Raw genomic sequence first — 9,171 nt, 5'->3', positions numbered from 1 at the left:
TCCTTCTTCAACCTCTGAATCTGATATTTGCTCAAGTCCCTCAATTTCAGCCAGAAAATACCTGAAATCATAGAAAAACACACAAACTCATAGTAAAGTCCAGAAATGTGAATTTTAATTAAAAACTAATAAAAATATACTAAAAACTAACTAAATCATACTGAAAACTATGTAAAAATAATGCCAAAAAGCGTATAAATTATCCGCTCATCACAACACCAAACTTAAATTGTTGCTTGTCCCCAAGCAAATGAAAATCAAATAGGATAAAAAGAAGAGAATATACTATAAATTCCAAAATATCAATGAAACTTAGCTCCAATTAGATGAGCGGGACTTGTAGCTTTTTGATTCTTGAATAGTTTTGGCATCTCGCTTTATCCATTGAGGTTCAGAATGATTGGCATCTATAGGAACTCAGAGTTCAGATAGTGTTATTGATTCTCCTAGTTCAGTATGTTGATTCTTGAACACAGCTACTTTATGATTCTTGGCCGTGGCCCTAAGCACTTTGTTTTCCAGTATTACCACCGGATACATAAATGCCACAGACACATAACTGGGTGAACCTTTTCAGATTGTGACTCAGCTTTACTAAAGTCCCCAATTAGAGGTGTCCAGGGTTCTTAAGCACACTCTTTTTTTTTTTTTTTGCTTTGGACCTTGACTTTAACCGCTCAGTCTCAAGTTTTCACTTGACACCTTCACGCCACAAGCACATGGTTAGGGACAGCTTGGTTTAGTCGCTTAGGCCAGGATTTTATTCCTTTAGGCCCTCCTATCCACTGATGCTCAAAGCCTTGGATCTTTTTTATTTACCCTTGCCTTTTGGTTTTAAGGGCTATTGGCTTTTTTCTGCTTGCTTTTTCTTTTTCTATATTTTTTTCGCCATTTTTTTTCTCTCTTTTTTTTCTGCAAGCTTTTGTATTCACTGCTTTTTCTTGCTTCAAGAATCATTTTTATGATTTTTCAGATTATCAGATAACATTTCTCCTTTTCATCATTCTTTCAAGAGCCAACATATTTAACATTCATAAACAACAACTTCAAAAGACATATGCACTGTTCAAGCATACATTCAGAAATAAAAAAGTATTGCCACCACATCAAAATAATTAAACTAGTTTCAAGGATGAATTCGAAACCATGTACTTCTTGTTCTTTTGTTTTTAGAACAGTTTTTATTTAAGAGAGGTGATGGATTTATATTCATAACTTTAAGGCATAGACACTTAGACACTAATGATCATATAGTAAAGACACAAACATAATTAAACATGAAGCATGGGAACCGAAAACAGAAAATAAATAGACAAGGAGATTAAGGAATGAGTCCACCTTAGTGAGGGTGGCGTCTTCCTCTTCTTGAAGAACCAATGGTGCTTGTAAGCTCCTCTATGTCTCTTCCTTGTCTTTGTTGCTCCTCCCTCATAGCTCTTTGATCTTCTCTAATTTCACGGAGGATAATAGAATGCTCTTGGTGCTCCACACTTAGTTGTCCCATATTGGAACTTAATTCTCCTAGGGAGGTGTTGATTTGCTCCCAATAGTTTTGTGGAGGAAAGTGCATCCCCTGAGGCATCTCAGGGATTTCATGGTGAGGAATTTCCTCATACTCTTGTTGAGGTCCATGATCTCTTGTTTGCTCCATCTTTTTCTTAGTGATGGGCTTGTCCTCTTCAATGAGGATGTCTCCCTCTATGTCAATTCCAGCCGAATTGCAGAGGTGGCATATGAGGTGAGGAAAGACTAATCTTGCCCAAGTGGAGGACTTGTCAGCCACCTTGTAAAGTTCTTGAGGTATAATCTCATGAACTTCTACTTCCTCTCCAATCATGATACTATGGATCATGATGGCCCGGTCTATAGTAACTTCAGACCGGTTACTAGTAGGAATGATTGAGCGTTGAATGAACTCTAGCTATCCCCTAGCTACTGGTTTGAGGTCATGCCTTCTTAATTGAACTGGCTTGCCTCTTGAGTCAATTTTCCATTGAGCTCCTTCCTCACATATGTCTATGAGGACTTGGTCCAACCTTTGATCAAAGTTGACCCTTCTTGTGTAGGGGCGTGCGTTCTCTTCCATCATTGGCAAGTTGAACGCCAGCCTTACATTTTCCGGACTGAAATCTAAGTATTTCCCCCGAACCATGGTAAGCCAATGCTTTGGATTTGGGTTCACACTTTGATCATGGTTCCTAGTGATCCATGCGTTTGCATAAAACTCTTGAACTATTAGGATCCCAACTTGTTGAATGGGGTTGGTGAGAACTTCCCAACCTCTTCTTTGGATCTCAAGTCGGATCTCCGGATACTCATTCTTTTTGAGCTTGAAAGGAACCTCAGGGATCACTTTCTTCTTGGCCACAACTTCATAAAAGTGGTCTTGATGGACCTTTGAGATGAATCTCTCCATCTCCTATGGCTCAGAGGTAGAAGTAATTGCCTTCCCTTTCCTCTTTCTTAAGGTTTCTCTGGCCTTAGGTGCCATTGATGGTTATGGAAAACAAAAAGCAATACTTTTTACCATACCAAACTTAAAATATTTGCTCGTCTCCGAGTAAAAGAAGAAAGAAAGAAGAAGGAGAAGAAGAGAAATGGAGGAGAGGGAGAGAGAGGTTGTTTCGGCCAAGGGGGAGAAGAGAGGTTTGTGTTGTGTGAAAATGAAGAAAGAATGAGGGGTTTATATAGGAATGGGGGGAGGGTTAGGGTTCAGCCATTAGGGTTGGGTTTGGGAGGGAAAATAGTTTTAAAATTTGAAGGTAGGTGGGGTTTTTGGGGAAGAGAGGATGGATGTGAGTGGTGAAGAGGTGATGGAGAAGAGTGATTGAGTTGATTGGTGAAGGGTATTTGGGAAAGAGAGTTATGAAAAGGTGTGAGGAGGAGAGAGAAGAAGATGTGGGGATCCTGTGGGGTCCACAGGTCCTTAAGGGAACCTGTGGGGTCCACAGATCAAGTGGGGTCAAAGACTTAACATCCCTGCTCCAATTAGGCGTGTAAAACGCCCTTGCTGTGCAATCCTGGCGTTTAACGCCAGACTGCTGCCTGTTTCTGGCATTAAACGCACAAATCCAGCTTGTTTCTGGCGTTTAACACCAGGTAGATGCTTGGTTCTGGCGTTAAATGCCAGGTTGGTGCTTGTTTCTGGCGTTAAAAGCCAGACAGATGCTTGTTTCTGGCGTTTAATGCCAGCATGCCTCTCCTCCAGGGTGTGCTATTTTTAATGCTGTTTTTCATTCTGTTTTTTTATTTTTTTTCAGTAGTTTTTGTGACTCCACATGATCATCAACCTAATAAAACACGAAATAACAAAGAGAAATTGAAATAGATATAATTAAATAACATTGGGTTGCCTCCCAACAAGCCCTTCTTTAATGTCAATAGCTTGACAGTGAGCTCTCATGGAGCCTCACAGATAATCAGAGCAAGGTTGGAACCTCCCAACACCAAACTTAGAGTTTGAATGTAGGGGTTCAACACCAAACTTAGAGTTTGGTTGTGGCCTCCCAACACCAAACTTAGAGTTTGACTGTGGGGGCTTTGGTTGACTCTGCAGTGAGAGAAGCTTTTCATGCTTCCTCTCCATGGTTACAGAAGGAGATCCTTGAGTTTTAAACACAAGGTTGTCCTCATTCAGTTGAAGGACCAACTCTCCTCTTTCCACATCAATCACAGCTCTTGCTGTGGCTAGGAAGGGTCTTCCAAGGATGATGGATTCATCCTCATCCTTCCCAGTGTTTAGGATTATAAAATCAGCAGGGATGTAAAGGCCTTCAACCTTTACTAAAACGTCCTCTACTAGTCCATAAGCCTGTTTTCTTGAGTTGTCTGCCATCTCTAATGAGATTCTGGTAGCTTTCACCTCAAAGATTTCCAGTTTCTCCATTACAGAGAATGGCATGAGGTTTATCCCTGACCCAAGGTCACATAGAGCCTTCTTAAAGGTCATGGTGCCTATGGTACAAGGTATTAAGAACTTTTCAGGATCCTGTTTCTTTTGAGGCAATGTCAGTTGATCCAGATCACTCATTTCATTGATGAGCAAGGGAGGTTCATCTTCCCAAGTCTCATTACCAAATAATTTGGCATTCAGCTTCATGATTGCACCAAGGTACTTGGCAACTTGCTCTTCAGTAACATCCTTATTCTCTTCAAAAGAAGAATACTCATCAGAGCTCATGAAGGGTAGAAGCAGGTTCAATGGAATCTCTATGGTCTCTAATTGAGCCTCAGATTCCTTTGGTTCCTCAAAGGGAAACTCCTTATTGGTCACTGGACGTCCCAGGAGGTCTTCCTCACTAGGATTCACGTCCTCCTCCTCCCTTGTAGGTTCGGCCATGATGGTTAAATTAATGGCCTTGCACTCTCTCTTTGGATTTTCTTCTGTATTGCTTGGAAGAGTACTAGGAGGAGTTTTAGTGACTCTTTTACTCAGCTGGCCCACTTGTGCCTCCAAATTCCTAATGGAGGACCGTGTTTCATTCATGAAACTTACAGTGGCATTAGATAGATCAGAGACTATATTTGCTAAGCTAGATAGATTCTGCTCAGAACTCTCTGTCTGTTGCTGAGTGGATGATGGAAAAGGCTTGCTATTGCTAAACCTATTTCTTCCACCATTATTAAAGCCTTGTTGAGGCTTTTGTTGATCCTTCCATAAGAAATTTGGATGATTTCTCCATGAGGGATTATAGGTGTTTTCATAGGGTTCACCCATGTAATTCACCTCTGCTATTGCAGGGTTCTCAGGATCATAAGCTTCTCCTTCAGAAGATGCCTCTATAGTAATGTTGGATGATTCCTTCAATCCATTCAGACTCTGAGAGATCATATTGACTTGCTGAGTCAATATTTTGTTCTGAGCCAATATGGCATTCAGAGTATCAATTTCAAGAACTCCCTTCCTCTGAGGCGTCCCATTACTCACAGGATTTCTTTCAGAAGTGTACATGAACTGGTTATTTGCAACCATGTCAATGAGTTCTTGAGCTTCTGCAGGCGTTTTCTTTAGATGAATGGATCCACCTGCAGAATGGTCCAATGACATTTTAGATAATTCAGACAGACCATCATAGAATATATCCAAGATGGTCCATTCTGAAAGCATGTCAGAAGGAAACTTTTTGGTCAGTTCCTTGTATCTCTCCCAAGCTTCATAGAGGGATTCACCTTCCTTTTATCTGAAGGTTTGAACATCCACTCTAAGCTTACTAAGCCTTTAAGGAGGAAAGAACTTGGCTAAGAAAGCCGTGACCAGCTTATCCCAAGAGTTCAGGCTGTCTTTAGATTGAGAGTCCAACCATATTCTAGCTCTGTCTCTTACAGCAAATGGGAAAAGCATAAGCATGTAGACCTCGAGATCAACCCCATTGGTCTTAACAGTATCACAGATCTGCAAGAATTCAGTTAAGAACTGAAAAGGATCTTCAGATGGAAGTCCATGAAACTTGCAGTTCTGTTACATCAGAGAAACTAATTGAGGTTTAAGCTCAAAATTGTTTGCTCCAATGGCAGGGATTGAGATTCTTCTTCCATGTAAATTGGAATTTGGTGCAGTAAAGTCACCAAGCATCTTCCTTGCATTGTTATTATTTTCGGCCATGTCTCCTTCCTTTTCGAAAATTTCTGTCAGATTTTCTCCAGAGAGTTGAGCTTTAGCTTCCCTTAGCTTCCTCTTCATAGTCCTTTCAGGTTTAGGATCGGCTTCAACAAGAATATTCTTATCCTTGTTCCTGCTCATATGAAAAAGAAGAGAACACAAAAGAAAATATGGAATCCTCTATGTCACAGTATAGAGATTCCTTATGCAAGTATAAGAAGAGAAGAATGTAAGAAGGAGAAGAGAAAAAATTCGAAAATTTAAATAAAATAAAATAAAAATATTTTAAAATTAAGGTTAAAATTCGAAAATTAAAATTGAAATCAAATTAAATTGAAATAAAAACAATTAGTTAATTAAAAAGGAAATTTGAGAAAGAGGGAAGGGATTTTCGAAAATTAGAGAGGGAGTTAGTTAGGTAGTTTTGAAAAAGATAAGAATCAAATAAAAAGTAAAGTAGTTAATTGAAAAAGATTTAAAAATCAAATTTGAAAAGATAAAAAGTTAGAAAAGATTTTGAAATTAAATTTTGAAAAAGATGTGATTGAAATTTAATTTGAAAAAGATTTGAAAAAGAATTTTAAAAAGATTTAATTTTGAAAATTAAAGTTGATTACTTGACTAACAAGAAACAAAAAGATTTGATTTTGGAATTTAAAGATTGAACCTTTCTTATTAGGTAAGTAACAAACTTAATATTTCGGAATCAATCACATTAATTGTTAGCATTGAATTCGAAAATATGGAATAAAAATAAGAAAAAAAATTTAAAAATTAATTTGAAATTTTCGAAAATATGAAAGAAAAATTGAAAAAGATTTGAAAAAGATAGAATTTTTTTAAATTGAAAATTTGATTTGACTCATAAGAAACAACTAAATTTTAAAAAGTTTTGAAAAAGTCAACTCAAATTTTCAAAAATTTATGAGTGAAAAAGGGAAAGATATTTTTTTAATTTTTGAATTTTAATAAAGAAAGAGAAAAACATCAAAAAGACTCAATGCATGAAAATTTTGGATCAAAACACATGATGCATGCAAGAATACTTTGAATATCAAGATGAACACCAAGAACACTTTGAATGTCAAGATGAACATCAAGACTTATTTTTGAAAAATTTTCAAGAAAAGAAAATATGCAAGACACCAAACTTAAAAATTTTTATTCTTTAGACATTAATAATTCAAGAATGCATATGAAAAACAAGGAAAGACACAAAACAAAAAAATATGAAGATTAAACAAGAAGACTGGCTAAGAACGACTTGAAGATCATGAAGAATGCAATGCATGAAATTTTCGAAAATAATTTTTTTAGAAAATTAAAAAGATGCAATTGATACCAAACTTAAAACTTGACTCTAGACTCAAACAAGAAACACAAAAATATTTTTAATTTTATGATTTTATAAATTCTTTTTTTTTTATTTTTTGAAAACTAATTGGGAAAAACGAAAAAGAGGAAAATAATTTTTTTGTATTTTTTGAAAATAGGAAATAAAAAGCTTAAAATTAAAATAAAATTACCTAATCTGAGCAACAAGATGAACCGTCAGTTGTCCAAACTCGAACAATCCCCAGCAACGGCGCAAAAAACTTGGTATGCGAAATCGTGATCTTCAACAATGGCGCCAATGGCTTGGTGCTCTCAAACGTGAATCATACTTTGTCACAATTCCGCACAACTAACCAGCAAGTGCACTGGGTCGTCTAAGTAATAAACCTTACGTGAGTAAGGGTCGATCCCACGGAGATCGTCGGCTTGAAGCAAGCTATGGTCACCTTGTAAATCTCAGTCAGGCGGATTCAGATAGTTATGGAGATTTGATAATTAAAACATAATTGAAATATAAAGTAGGATAGAGATACTTATGTAATTCATTGGTGAGAATTTCAGATAAGCGTATAGAGATGCCTTTCGTTCTTCTGAACCTCTGCTTTCCTGCTGTCTTCATCCAATCATTCCTACTCCTTTCTATGGCAAGCTTTATGTAGGGCATCACCGTTGTCAATGGCTACATCCCATCCTCTCTGTGAAAATGGTCCAATGCGCTGTTACTGCATGGCTAATCATCTGTCGGTTCTCGATCATACTGGAAGAGGATTTACTATCCTTTTGCGTCTGTCACTACGCCCAGCACTCGCGAGTTTGAAGCTCGTCACAGCCATCCCTTCCCAGATCCTACTCGGAATACCAAAGACAAGGTTTAGACTTTCCAGATCTCAAGAATGGCCATCCATGGGTTCTAACTTATACCACGAAGATTCTAATACCTCGGACTCGGTCCTCTGTATTAGATATCTAAGAGATACTCATTCTAGCTTGTTTGCATGTAGAACGGAAGTGTTTGTCAGGCACGTGTTCATAGGTGAGAATGATGATGAGCGTCACATAATCATCACATTCAGCATGTTCTTGGGTGCGAATGGATATCTTAGAGAAGGAATAAGCTTGAATTGAATAGAAAAACAGTAGTACTTTATATTATTTCATGAGGAACAGCAGAGCTCCACACCTTAATCTATGGAGTGTAGAAACTCTACCGTTGAAAATACATAAGTGATAAGGTTCAAGCATGGCCGAAAGGCCAGCCCCCAAACGTGATCAAAAGATGAAACTAAAGATGTAAATACAATAGTAAAAAGTCTTATTTATACTAAACTAGTTACTAGGATTTACATAAATGAGTAAATGATGCAGAAATCCACTTCTGGGGCCCACTTGATGTGTGCTTGGGCTGAACATTGAGCTTTACACATGTAGAGGCTTCTCTTAGAGTTGAACGCCAGTTTGTAACCTGTTTCTGGCGTTTAACTCCACTTTGCAACCTGTTTCTGGCGTTTAACTCTAGAATGCAGCATGGAACTGGCATTCAACGCCAGTTTGCGTCATCTAAACTTGGGAAAAGTATGGACTATTAGATATTGCTGGAAAGCTCTGGATGTCTACTTTCCAACACAATTGAGAGCGCGCCATTTGGAGTTCTGTAGCTCCAGAAAATCCACTTTGAGTGCAGGGAGGTCAGAATCCAACAGCATCTGCCGTCCTTCTTCAACCTCTGAATCTGATTTTTGCTCAAGTCCCTCAATTTCGGCCAGAAAATACCTGAAATCACAGAAAAATACACAAACTCATAGTAAAGTCTAGAAATGTGAATTTTAATTAAAAACTAATAAAAATATACTAAAAACTAACTAAATCATACTGAAAACTATGTAAAAACAATGCCAAAAAGCGTATAAATTATCCGCTCATCAAAAACCTTGTAGATAGCTCCAGGATACGCAAGGTAATAATTAAAATAAACAAGATGTATATATATAAGTATGATATACCAAAGAGAGGACTAGTCACGGCCTGCGGAGTTTAGGCCGACTAGTCAAACTAAATACAACAGATTTTGAAGTTTTAAAAGAACAACAACCTATCTCTCAAAGATTTTTAGAAATAAAGCCTCTAAGGCAACAAAGTTAAATATACAAAAGGTGAGAGAATAACTACAACAAAAGTAAAGAGAAACAAAACATAAGGAAGATCATACTCCACTCTGTCACCATATCCACAAACTCACC

The 9,171-nt window shown here is 37.5% G+C and overlaps 1 non-coding gene across 1 annotated transcript; it reads left to right on the top strand.

Moving 5' to 3' along the window:
- Positions 1-5,101: 5,101 nt before the first annotated feature.
- LOC112787943 (small nucleolar RNA R71) lies at positions 5,102-5,209 on the top strand. The gene has a single exon (XR_003195329.1). It is a non-coding gene; the product is annotated as a small nucleolar RNA R71 (small nucleolar RNA).
- The last annotated feature ends 3,962 nt before the right edge of the window (positions 5,210-9,171 follow it).

Source organism: Arachis hypogaea, chromosome 20, assembly GCF_003086295.3.
Source record: "Arachis hypogaea cultivar Tifrunner chromosome 20, arahy.Tifrunner.gnm2.J5K5, whole genome shotgun sequence".
Taxonomy (NCBI): Eukaryota; Viridiplantae; Streptophyta; class Magnoliopsida; order Fabales; family Fabaceae; genus Arachis; species Arachis hypogaea.
This window is presented reverse-complemented; position numbering and strand designations above follow the sequence as displayed.